Consider the following 12,026-nt stretch of genomic DNA (forward strand, 5'->3'; position numbering starts at 1 on the left):
AAACATGAAAATTGTTATCATTATCCGACAATAAAAATAAGATTGTCGCTATTTCGCTTCATATTATTCTAGATCAATAGTTCTCACCCTTCTGTTATTTGTCACCCTAAATAAGTAGCATGCGGCTGATTCTACTTTTCAACTACCCTATTTTCCTGACTTTGTCATTTCAGACTTGTATTAGCGTTAACAGTCGTTTCTTTAAATAAACACCGAGGAAATAGTTTCAATTCTAGAGTAATTAACAAATTTTCGTGAAAAAAAAATTGTCAATGCATCTGAATTGAGCATTATATCAAATGTTACCGACAAACGTAACGCGTGCATTTAAGAAATATTATCATATTATTATTATTTCTGTTAAACTCTTATCCAAACAATTATTTATTTAAATCTGCATAATAAAAACGGTTTTGCTGAAGAATCTAAAAATAATTTTGTATAGACCATCAGAATAATTATTTCCAAATTATTCAAAAACAAAATTATTTTAGATCCGTGTATAACTTCAGTTGGTTATTAAAATATTAAAACTTTTTGCGGCAACGCTCAAGCATCCTACATAATTATTCCGATGGACCAACAAAATTATTTTTAAATCTGTATCTTTACCTAAATTTTTCTTTTTTTTAACAAAATCTTTCCGTGTGAAAAAAATATTTTCAGCTGTTTGATTTTATCTGTTAAAATAAGAAAATAAGGGCGAACTCCCTTGAGTGATTTTTATGTCGCAATATATACCTTACAAAATTCAAAGCTATAAAAATAGATGTGCAATCCGTGCATACCGCACAGGATTTGATGTCCATCTCGTATGACGTTCAGCACGAGGTTACGACATTTAGGATGCCGGGCGTTCGGAGTACGCCGCGATGAATTTTAGGTATGTCCCGATGTCGAAATAAGACCACGTTCCGCGGTATATATTTGTGGTATCGTGAGGTGGAAGAGACCGAAACTTTATGTCGACGCGACGCACCAGGTGGAGTTATTCACCCGCGTCTCTCTTTCGCGTTTAGTGTATCTTCCAGTTCATTAACGAGCTAGCTACGGTCTACCGCTTCGATATTCCTTATCGTAACCAGATGCTCTATCACCTCCGAGAAGGTATGCAAATGAGGCGACTCACCCCGTCGATAGTTACAGAAAAAAAAGAGAAAAAAAACGAAAAAAGGAAAAGATGAATATGCAATGTTAATTAACTTCAAAATGTTGTTAAACGATATAGTCTCGACAAAGCGGCTTTCCTTTCCTTTTTCGCGATCATTACTCGTCTTCTTTTTTGCGGAACTTCGTCTATAATGAGTCACGTATCAGGGAGAAGATTCCTATATGTTTTGTTACACAAAGGTTTTTCTGCAATAAAGTAGTAACATAAAAATCTATATCTGTAAGTTTATAATATGTTACAATTTCATGATAATGAGTTACATATATTATTATCTATTATATATTTTTATTCTAAAAAATGTAGGTGCGGATTTAAAAACACACACATGTGATGTGTGTTTATATAATTCTCACATGTTGGTATTTATATCAACATAATATGGATTTAAAATCAATAATGTTTATATCAACACCAAAATGAATTTAAAATCCATAATGTTTATATTAACAAGACAACACGATGAGAATTATATAAACACTGCATGTGGTGTTAAATCTACATTTTTTTAGAGCGTTCTAACAAAACTAACTGAAGTATTTATAGCGTACAAATGTTTGAAATTCATTTGTTTAATAGAACTGAAATTGGTAGTAAAGCGACACGAAGTATTCTGTTGGAGATGAAAGATACTACCAAATTCCGTCAATCCTACGATTTATCATTCGTTCTTCTAGAACGCTGACAATGAGACAGTGAGCGAGAGAATAAAAGAAATCGCACGAAACCCGATTGAAAGAATCAGATTCGCGATTTCTTCGCGTCTTTCCCTAGAGTACGTCTCCCTCGAGCTTTTATCTAGCAAGCTTCGCTTGCCAAGAATCCGCAGGCCATCCAAGAGGCAACCCCCCGTCGCGTCAACCTCCCCCTGGTCACCGCCGACCTCGCTACTCGTCGCATTATCTTCATTCTCGATCGTGGATGTCGGTGTTGGGGTGACGCGCGCGAGTGCAACTTTAACGGCACGCAGGCGACGTACACGACCGAAGCGTGGCTCTTGCGCGAGGGTGAACGCGCGCTCGCGCACCCTGCAATCCCCCTCCTTCCCTCCAAGGGGTGACGATACTGCTCGACGTTCCTCATGGTAGCGACGGTGGTGGCGGTGGTGGCGTTGGCTGTGATAGTAGAGTCGTCCGAGTACAGGCGAGGGGAGAGAGGACGAGGGACCAGCGCCGTACAGGGAACGAAGGGGGTGCGGTGAAGGGATCATCGGTCGACCATCCGATGGTGGGGACGACGACGAAGAGGTGGGGAGTTCGCACGTCGACCGGAACGGCCCCACCAAGTTTTATCCAACGATCCGGGAGGCTCGTCGAGGTAGTGGTCCGCGCCCCACAGCCGCGACAGCTCGAAGCGCGCGCGCCGCGTCTCTCGAGTTGCGCCTCGCTTCGGAGTTGCGCGTGAGGGAAGCGGAGAAGCAGAGGTGCCCGGAGAGGAGAAGAAGCGTGGTGTGCGGTATACGGAATAAGCGACGACCGATTGCACGCGTACCGGGGTATCCTGACTTTCCCGAGGGCGCCACCCAGCGCAAAAGGGGTCGGCGCGACGTTCCCCGTGTTAACTGGAAGACTCGCCGAACGTGTCCTGTCGAAAAGGAAGCAGTCGTGCAGGAAGTACGTAGCCGTCGTCAGTACTTTCAAGAGTAATCGTGTTAATCTCGTGCACCGCGTCGATCGTTATTCGGGCCGCGCCGGTGGATGCTTCGGAAGGAGAGCGTCACGACTCCTGTGAGAACTTGCGGGTGAAAGTGCCCCCGTGGAGCACAAGTGCAGGGAAGAATTTCGCTGTCGTCGTCGCAGCTGGATCTCAACGGGACACCATCGTACAATTCCAGTGATCGTCGACCAGGTCACCGGTTCCAGTAAGCGGTGGACTGGTGTAATCCGACGAGCGAGACGCAGCCGCGTATACGTGGACACGCCGCTCGAATTTCGCGGTTACTCCACAACGATCCGGATATACCTGCTTGCTCGCCTGCCTGGCTAGAGCGAGCGCGGCTTGTTTTTCCTGCCAGGGTGGTTTCCGGGGTGGAGGTTGCACGTATACGTGGGGAGTGTCGCAGGTGCGGAGGAACTCGCGGGGGAGGGTAGCATATACCGGGGGCGGGGGGGTGAGGGAAGGTGTGTGTCCTCGTACTCCTGCGCAACGCCGGAGCACCACCGAAGTCCTGGTCGGGAGGAGCCGTTCACTTGGCACACACGGGGAACGCTATAGCATCTGGCTGACGGACAGCGTATGTATCAAAACCACCTGGATCGCGCGGATCTCCGGCGTGGCGGTACCGCGCTACGGCCTCTCTCCTTAGATTCTCTCCTAACACCCCCAAACAGGTTATTGATTTTGCCGAAGTAAGGAGGTACGTGCGGATTTAGCTCGTACGCCCTGCGGTCTACGACCTGCTCTCTTTCACCCTCGTGTCCTTTCCCTTAATGTGTCTCTCTCCCCTCTCTTTCTTGCCCCATCATGTTCCATCTCTCCGTTCCGCCACCCTCCGTGCGTTTGTCCGTCTAATTGTCCATCGCTTCCTCGTCGTGTAACTTGTCCTTGATCCTGCGTACCTCTGACGGCAGGTGGACTTACGTGATCTTTCCGCAGATATATATATATATACACACATACACACATTCCCTCTTGAAAATGCGCGTGGCGTTGCTGTTGCATGATGCTATACAATACGTCATGGTCGCGTCGTATCAGGTGCACGTTTAATTTGGTTTTCAAAGGATTGGGAGAGAATGGTATTGGACATACTTGAGGTGACGTAATCGAGATATATTGAGGACACGCGGCGTGTACCGAGAGTTGCATTTTCGGAGCATCTATTCGCTACTGTGATATATTTCTACACCGTATACTTCTACACATATTAAGTTTGTTGTTGATCGGCAGTCGCATGTGAAAGAATTAAAATGAACTCGAACACTAATTTATCCAATCTTACACTCTCTAATGTAATGAACATTCTTACGATCACTAATGTGATCGTATGTCTATGCCAAGAAATATTATTTTATTTCGTAGGAATTCTTGGAATTGATCTTAATCTCAATATGAATAGTTATTCGTTTCGTAACGTATTTTAATTAAACCTTTAGGCAAGTAATCGATGCTATTATATCTTTTTACTTCGTTAAAGTGTTGGATTACACGTACTGTTGATTATGGAATGATGAATTCCAGATCAATGAAGCATAATGATTTATGCGCTATATAAGTTTTCTGATCGCGTACTGTCAAAACTTAATCTATTCTTTTCTGTTACATATTTCGTGTTACAGTAGACACTTTGTCTTCTTTCTCTATTGATCAAATTTCTCTTTCTCTCTCTCTCTCTCTCTCTCTCTCTCTCGTTAGTAAAATTGTTCGCTCTTGTATAATCAATAATCGTTCACGTTATAGAAGATTGAAAATGACATAATGTGTTTTGAGCTGGGTATAATCGTCGATTACATCGATTGTGATTTTAGAGAAATCTTAGATCATCGATAAGAGAACTTATTGCATATAAAGCTGTTATTTTAATCAAGAACTATTTCTATTTTATTGATTGACATTGTCCAACACGAAAGTTTATAGTATACATTGTCGACTGATTGTATAGTATAAAGTACAACTCTTACGTGGCTTTGGAGTAGTCCAATATTTCAACGATTCTTACTCTTTGCTTTTTCATGTCCAAAGAAGAGACGATATGAATTCCGTCAACCGTGATGGCTGTTCGACGGCTCTTTCATCTTTTCTTAATAATTCGGCAAGAACTTCAAAAAGATTTATGACTTCTTACTTCTCACTCTTTTATTCTTCAAGTCGCGCAATCGATTTCTCATTGCAAACGTGTCACTGAATGATCGCTTAGAGAATATCGTCAGATAGATAACTCAGGTGTTTTGTTAAATGAGAAAATCGTTTTTATAGCACGCTTATATTTTATGAGACTTATTTTTAAAAACTTATTTTTTGAGTAAGGTTTGTTATTCATTATTTCACTGTATTCCTTACTCCAAAATATGACACTATCAGCGCCACTGTAGTGATTTTCTCGTCTCATTAAATAAAATATCAACATCACTAAGTATAAATTTATTAGATTTTGTGAATAATCATATTAACTTAATAAAGAAAAAGAGTGCTGCGTTAAATTCTCACATCACTTCGCAGTAAACTTATATGAGCATAAATTTAAGTCTAAATGACATCTTACTTGAACAAATAGAGAAACGTGGGATAAAACTTTTTGTTTATAATTCATTATCTCTTGCGTCAGTTAAATGTCAGAATCGCGCTATTATTATTCATTACATAGTTCGGAATATTTTGATGAAAACTCGGTTTAACTAGTTTCGACAATACATGATTTATCAAATAATAATTCATCCTAAAGCAAAACTCTTTCGCTTTTCGAAACTCTTGCGGATCGCGAGGAGTTAGCGCCGTATCATTTGCGACACGTCGTGTCAACGAACCTCCGTGACACATTGTTATGGAGTAGCGTGACCATATACTTCAGACAGCAGGTTACGAGCAGATTCCAACTGACACCGGATCGATCCGAAGGGGGGAACTTTTCACGGCGGGCAGTCGGCGGAGGCGGCGACAGAGGAGGCAGGTGGCGGCGGTGTGGTCTTTCGCGAAACCGGCGGGCTCGTAGTAAATCAATAGAAGCCACGTGAACTCGCGACAGACGATCGCTCTGTCACGCTCCGCGGAAGGCCGCGCGACCTCGTGAATTCGACGAGCTAGTGGATCGATAATAATTCGGCTGAAGCCGCCTCTGAGAAGGATTTGACCCTTTGAACTCTGGACAGTTTTTCGACCTGTTTTCTTATTATCTCGAGCTATTCTTGCGCAATTATTTTAATACAAAGTAAAACTCATAACTTTCAACAACGTTATCCGAACAGAAGACTCGTTTGCTTTAAATAACTAATTGGTTTTCAATAACAGGCAGAGAAGAAATTCTGATCGATATCATTCTGCAAATAATAAATATGTTTGCTCTGTGTGTACAGAATTTCCTAGAAATCGCACTGAGAAAACAGTTTGATGTTTGTGATTATAATTGCATGCGAAAATTATGGTTAGAAACTTCAATTTTTATAATTTTACTACAATAATGTTAGCATTTAGTACAATAAAAAATATATAGTTTGCACCGAAAACGAATTATAAGTTTACTTTAAATTCTGGTGATTACAATCATTTTTTTTCTCAGTGTATCTAATGCATTTTTTTTTTGGAGAACTATTTGACAAAATTTTTATAAAATTATTCGTCAAACATTAATTCAATATTTAATATCTTAACAAAATTGTGACTTGGAATGTTTATCCAAATAGAAGTAAATTAAATAAACAACCAGATTTTGTTATCATCTTGCATCTTCAAGATTCAATTCGTCAATGTCTGATATCGAATAATATTATCACGCCACTCTTTCACCGCTTTTCTCAGTTTATCCTCCGATATAGTATACTAGCGAAAACATATCCAGTATGCTCTTGTTTGGATTTACAGAGATGAGATTTCTTGATGAATAATGAACTTTAGCTATTGAGATAAAATGTTTGCGAAAACAATCTCTGCTATTTTAGTAATATTGTGCGCTTGGATGCAGCGATAAGACGTGATGCGCGTGGGTAACACGTGACACAACATTTCACAGTGTTGTAAAACCCTTTATGAATTAAATAGCGATTGTATAGAATTACTGAACTCGCGTTATCAGATAAATAACATGTGTAACACTTCTTGTACAGATTTTGCTGGTAATTCACAAAGGAGCTATTCAGAGATGTAACATTAATCAACTCGCCCAACGGACATTCGGGATTTATATGTAATTAAACCGCCCTTCATTTCTAACCAAGCTTGCGTTACTCTGCTAACGCAACTGTTAAAATAACGATCTGTTACAATAAAATAAGAACACTGTACAATCACCATTTTAAACGATCGAAAATTCGCAACGGGATTTGGGACAAAATTATTTATTACTTTACGTGCCATGTAGGAAACAAAGAGTTGAAATATACATATATCGAAATATAACATAAATATCCATACAGTGAATGCAAAAAGTATTTGTACAGCGGAATTTTTAAAAACCTTATTTGTAGACAATAAACATGAATTAATAATTTTGAACAATGAGTACGTTCTGTTATAATATAAACAAAAGAGTTAAGTTCGCGTCTTTTATGTGTCCAAAAATAGAATTTTTCACATTCTCGCTTATTTCGAAGAAATATATTTTATTAAGAAATGTATTTTATTACACATCTTTTTAGGTAAAATAATTCTGAGAAAAATATATGATCTATTTTATTCTTTGTTAATAAATTGTAAATTTATATTTACTTTTTAAAAGAGAAGTTTTTAAAAAATATATCTCTCTTGTACAAATACTTTTTGCACTTACTGTATATAAGCGTGCGTATATTAAAATATACAGCACATAAAAATTATAAATAAAATTCCGTTCCAAATTTTGTCGCAGGAGATCTAAAGTGGGCTTTGAATACAGATATAAATATAAGAGATTTTATATTACAGCCAATATCTTGCTATAAATATTCGCGACATCGTAAAAAATAATGCGAAGGCAAGATTTCGAAGAGGGTTTTTGATAGAAATAGGAGCAAAGCACATCTGCGACGTCTGTCATATTCGGGACTAGTATCGCAATTATTTTCGACATTATTTGGCGACACATCAACAGCAAGCCTAGAATAACATTGAAAAGCCTCATAATATGGAAAAAGCCTACTCATAAACTTGCAGTGTAGATCATATCGAAAGATATCGTGCACGTCCTTTTCATCAGTCGTTCAAAGATCTCCGCGTTCACGATAGTTCACAATGCTTCTTTTTCAATGAGAACATCTTTATGAAGGCGGAAATGTATCAGACATTTTTAATATTACCTTCGTACGAACGTTACCGTCATAGATACGCATACTAGATGTTTGCTTTAACGACACAGCGCTGCAGCGTAGGTAAACACGCAGTCGATGCTTCAGAGTTAATCTCGAAATTAGAGTGATTCGTATAATTTCCTCGTTTTTGGATACTCCACGAAATAGGATTCATCTCTAAATCCCCGGTGTGTGTCTCGCTGGTGGAGAGCAGAGAACGGTCAATAGTCTCGAGGTAAAACATCGCGACCGCAGAAACTATATATTCCCGGGCGCGCAATTTAATTGCTTTCGTGGCGTCGCATCGTGAGTCTTCGTGCTTGTCTCTCTTTTTCTCTCTCACGTTTTCATGTCGATGAGGTCTGATCGTCCAAACGAAAGCGACAGCAAGCTAGAGATACAGCGACGTGATATCCGCGACAATGATGATCCGCCGCTTGATGACTGCATGGGCGATGGATTGGGAGGGCACGGTTAATTGCTTTCGTCCCATCGAATCACTGATCGTTGTTTTTCATCTCGCGCGCGAGTCACTCTGTAAAACGGGTTTATCAATACGGCCCAAATATCTCGGTGAAAACGTCAATAATATCGAGCTACAGCGACATAACCGCGGCCATCATGATATCCAGGAAATAAAGGCAGATTGCTTTCGCGAGAAGGGACAAAGTGAAGTGAAATTTATTATACAGGAATATGTATTCGAAATCAAAACTAATGCATATCCTCTGGTCCATGAATATTAAAGTTCAAATAGAGATAAATAGAATTTTTCCAAAATAAAAAAAAATAAGAATTAAATTTTAATAATATTAATAGGAAACGTTATTCTCAATTAATTTCAAGCAATTGATTAGAGGATTTATATAAAGTTCAGTTATTGAAACATATAGTGCTATTAAGTTTAGAAAAATATAAACGATTGCTGATAAAATTTTCACTGTGTAAAGAATAGTCGATTTCGAGTTTGTTAAAATCGTTAAATAACAGCAAATATGCTGATATAAATATGGTACAATGTGCATTACTCCGGTCTATAAATATTTGAGCACTAATTTCATCGCGGTCAATAAACCGCTTACGAAATTTAGACATTTGGAATATCATGTTTTGATCCACAATTTATCCGCCCGATAAAGCACGGTTTATTGCGAAACTATCGGCATTCTCGGCTCTAAAAGCACAATTGTGTGCTATTGTCGTATTGTAAAACCTGTCCGTATATGCGCCGTATCATCAGTCATACGATGTAAAACTAGCAAGTGTAGCAATACGAAGGTGTCTGTTTGTTCAATTAATGGTGGCTCTTCAATCAAAACTCTGACCCAAATGCAAATATCCAATATGATCACACGCTGCAACGTATTTTCTAATAGCAGTGTAAAATAAGACCAGTATGCAATTAAGTGAATTACGAAGTTTCGCAATTTATCTAGTATGGTTAATTGGGATAATTGAGAACTTTGGAAAATGGGGCGACGTAGGGAGTTTCCCACTAATGAAATTAACGGTTACATTTCTTCGCTTCAGTTAAACTTTTTAATTATTTTATCATCTTTATTAAGCCTTTCTCGATTTTACTATTAAATTTTATAGTCATTTATTCACCCTCTCGTTTATTTAATCCTACGAGTTTCTAAAGACATTTTCTAAAATTATAATATTGTACTTGCACATACAGACACACACAATTTGAGAGAGGTCCAAATTTATATTTCGTGCTCTCATTATATAATACATATGTACTACACCTGATATTCTTACATCACAGACGTCCACGTACGCGGCAAATCGAATGAGTTCAACCATCCAGTAAACACTAACTCGAAGTAACATAACATCAACGTTATAATTTCACACTGAACAATGTACAGCATATGTTATTGTTGATTGTGAAATTACAACACTGACACGTTACTTTAGTTGATGTTTACTGGGCAATTATTATTTTTTTTTATTTTTATATGCATGTGCATTATTACCATTGACGTACGAATAAAAAGTTTCGTTTCGAATAATACAAAATATATCTAGGTTTTTCTCGATCTGTTTTCACTTAATATAGGTATCTAAACTTATATCGATTTTATACATCTGCGTTATTTAGAATATTCGAGAGCCATTCAAAACATCTAGTTACGTGATTATTCAAATATTCGTAATTCCAGCGCAATCCATCTCCGGTAATGAGGGTTCCGCTGGTACTTTCGGAACTCTCCGCAAACAGAAATTTCTAGATAATGTCGTAGGGCAACGTCGATAGAGCGTAAATGTAACGTTGCAACCGCAGAGCGGTCGCGGCGCACGCTAATTGCGTTCGTCGCATCAAAACAAAGTCACTGGTTGCGATCCCCTAGAGCTGTTTGCAAAATGAGGCCAATGACCAAGCGGCCGCGGTAGCTTTGTATGGAAGCCTGCCAAAGTCCCAAAATACAACGGAAGTACCATTCGCGGGTCAACGTTTTCCAAACCGTCCGTACGTGACGTACTGACGAAGTTCCGGCGTATTCTGCGCAAGGCAAGATATTCATTGGGGACAATGGATTTCGATCAGTATTCTTAGACCAATTTCGAATGTTACATTAGAATCTACGAATTTGGAACGTATTTATAACTTTGGATGTAACGTGAACTTTCTGGACGTAGTTTTTGTACTATAAAATACATCTGACATTGAGTTATATACTTGATCACTGAAAAACGATTATTTCAAATTTAAGTAAATAGAAAATAAATTACTCTCGAAAATTGAAAAACAAAGTAATTAAAATAAAGAAGTCAATTGAAAATCAGCGCGATAGAAACAGTGCGCAAATTATTTAAAAAAAAAACGACAGTATATAATTTGATGGGAATAATTACATAATTAATAAAAAAATCAAATGTTTCACTGAGCCATCCCCAGCAACAAATTTAAAAATTGTTTTGTATTTTCTTGATCTGAATTCAAAAAAGATGATAAAAAGAACTTTTTTCTAGCATTGACAGAATTAATTGAATTTTAAAAAAATGTTTATTCCAATAAACATATTAAAAATATTTCGTACAAACGTATTAAAAATAAATCTACGATAACACCGTTATTTAGTTGTCTCATTTTATTGGGATATATAATATCAAAAATTCTTTTTATGGTAGTATATAAAGTAGCGTCGTTGGGCAAAAATATCAGATGGTAGAAAATAATCCGATCCCGACGAGAGAGAGATGGATGCACACACGCGATGAATGCGCGTTTACCAAACCATGCTCTCTTCTTTTGTATCTGAAAACTCGTAAAAATCGTGACGTTACAGCAGAGGATCAAAGAGAGAGGGAGAGAAAGAGAGAGGGGGGGGGAGAAAGAACGGCGCGACGCTAAGCATCGTGAGATGCATGGAATTCAGAGCGCGTCTATGTTAAACTAGATACACAATGTTGGGATGACAGCGATTGTCGTATATGTTGAGTATTCCGCGTCTGGTCAGTCAATGTAGACTATTTTCTGCTCAATAAATAGAAGGGAGGATAAAAACGCAATATACGGGATGTAGCAAAATTTTAAAAGATTATTCTCCAATTGTTGCTCCATCATTCAATAGAAGTCTATCGGAAACTAGAAGTATGGAAGATATATGCTCATTACGATTAAACATGTGAACCATAAAATTATTTTTAAGAACAATAGTCAATAATAAAGCGGAAATAGTTAGTATTTTAACTGCCATTCGTTTGTAACAAATATGATAAATATCGTAACGTCGCAACAATTATAACATTATTTAATGTTTGTAAGATAGCTTATATAGGAATCAAAATCTGATTATTGGAAAATGATTTCATGGAAAGAACGATTTCGCTAAAGGACCTACAAATTTAGCTAACACTGATCTGAAAATAATTTTATTTGGACTATCAAAATAATTATGTAGGACGTTCAAACTGGTTGCTAGAATGCTAAAACT

General features: G+C 38.2%; 1 protein-coding gene across 2 annotated transcripts in view; it reads left to right on the plus strand.

Annotated features, from left to right (window-relative positions):
* Positions 1 to 2,747: 2,747 nt before the first annotated feature.
* The window catches only part of LOC108721569 (neural-cadherin), a 79,318-nt gene continuing 70,039 nt past the window's right edge, over positions 2,748 to 12,026 (plus strand). For both annotated transcript variants that reach the window (XM_018446182.1, XM_018446183.1), the window contains exon 1: positions 2,748 to 3,401. The gene's annotated coding sequence lies outside the window, so the exon portion shown is untranslated. The remainder of the gene's footprint in view (positions 3,402 to 12,026) is intronic.

The sequence above is a fragment of the Mycetomoellerius zeteki genome, unplaced genomic scaffold, assembly GCF_001594055.1.
Source record: "Mycetomoellerius zeteki isolate Tzet28-1 unplaced genomic scaffold, Tzet1.0 scaffold174, whole genome shotgun sequence".
Taxonomy (NCBI): domain Eukaryota; kingdom Metazoa; phylum Arthropoda; class Insecta; order Hymenoptera; family Formicidae; genus Mycetomoellerius; species Mycetomoellerius zeteki.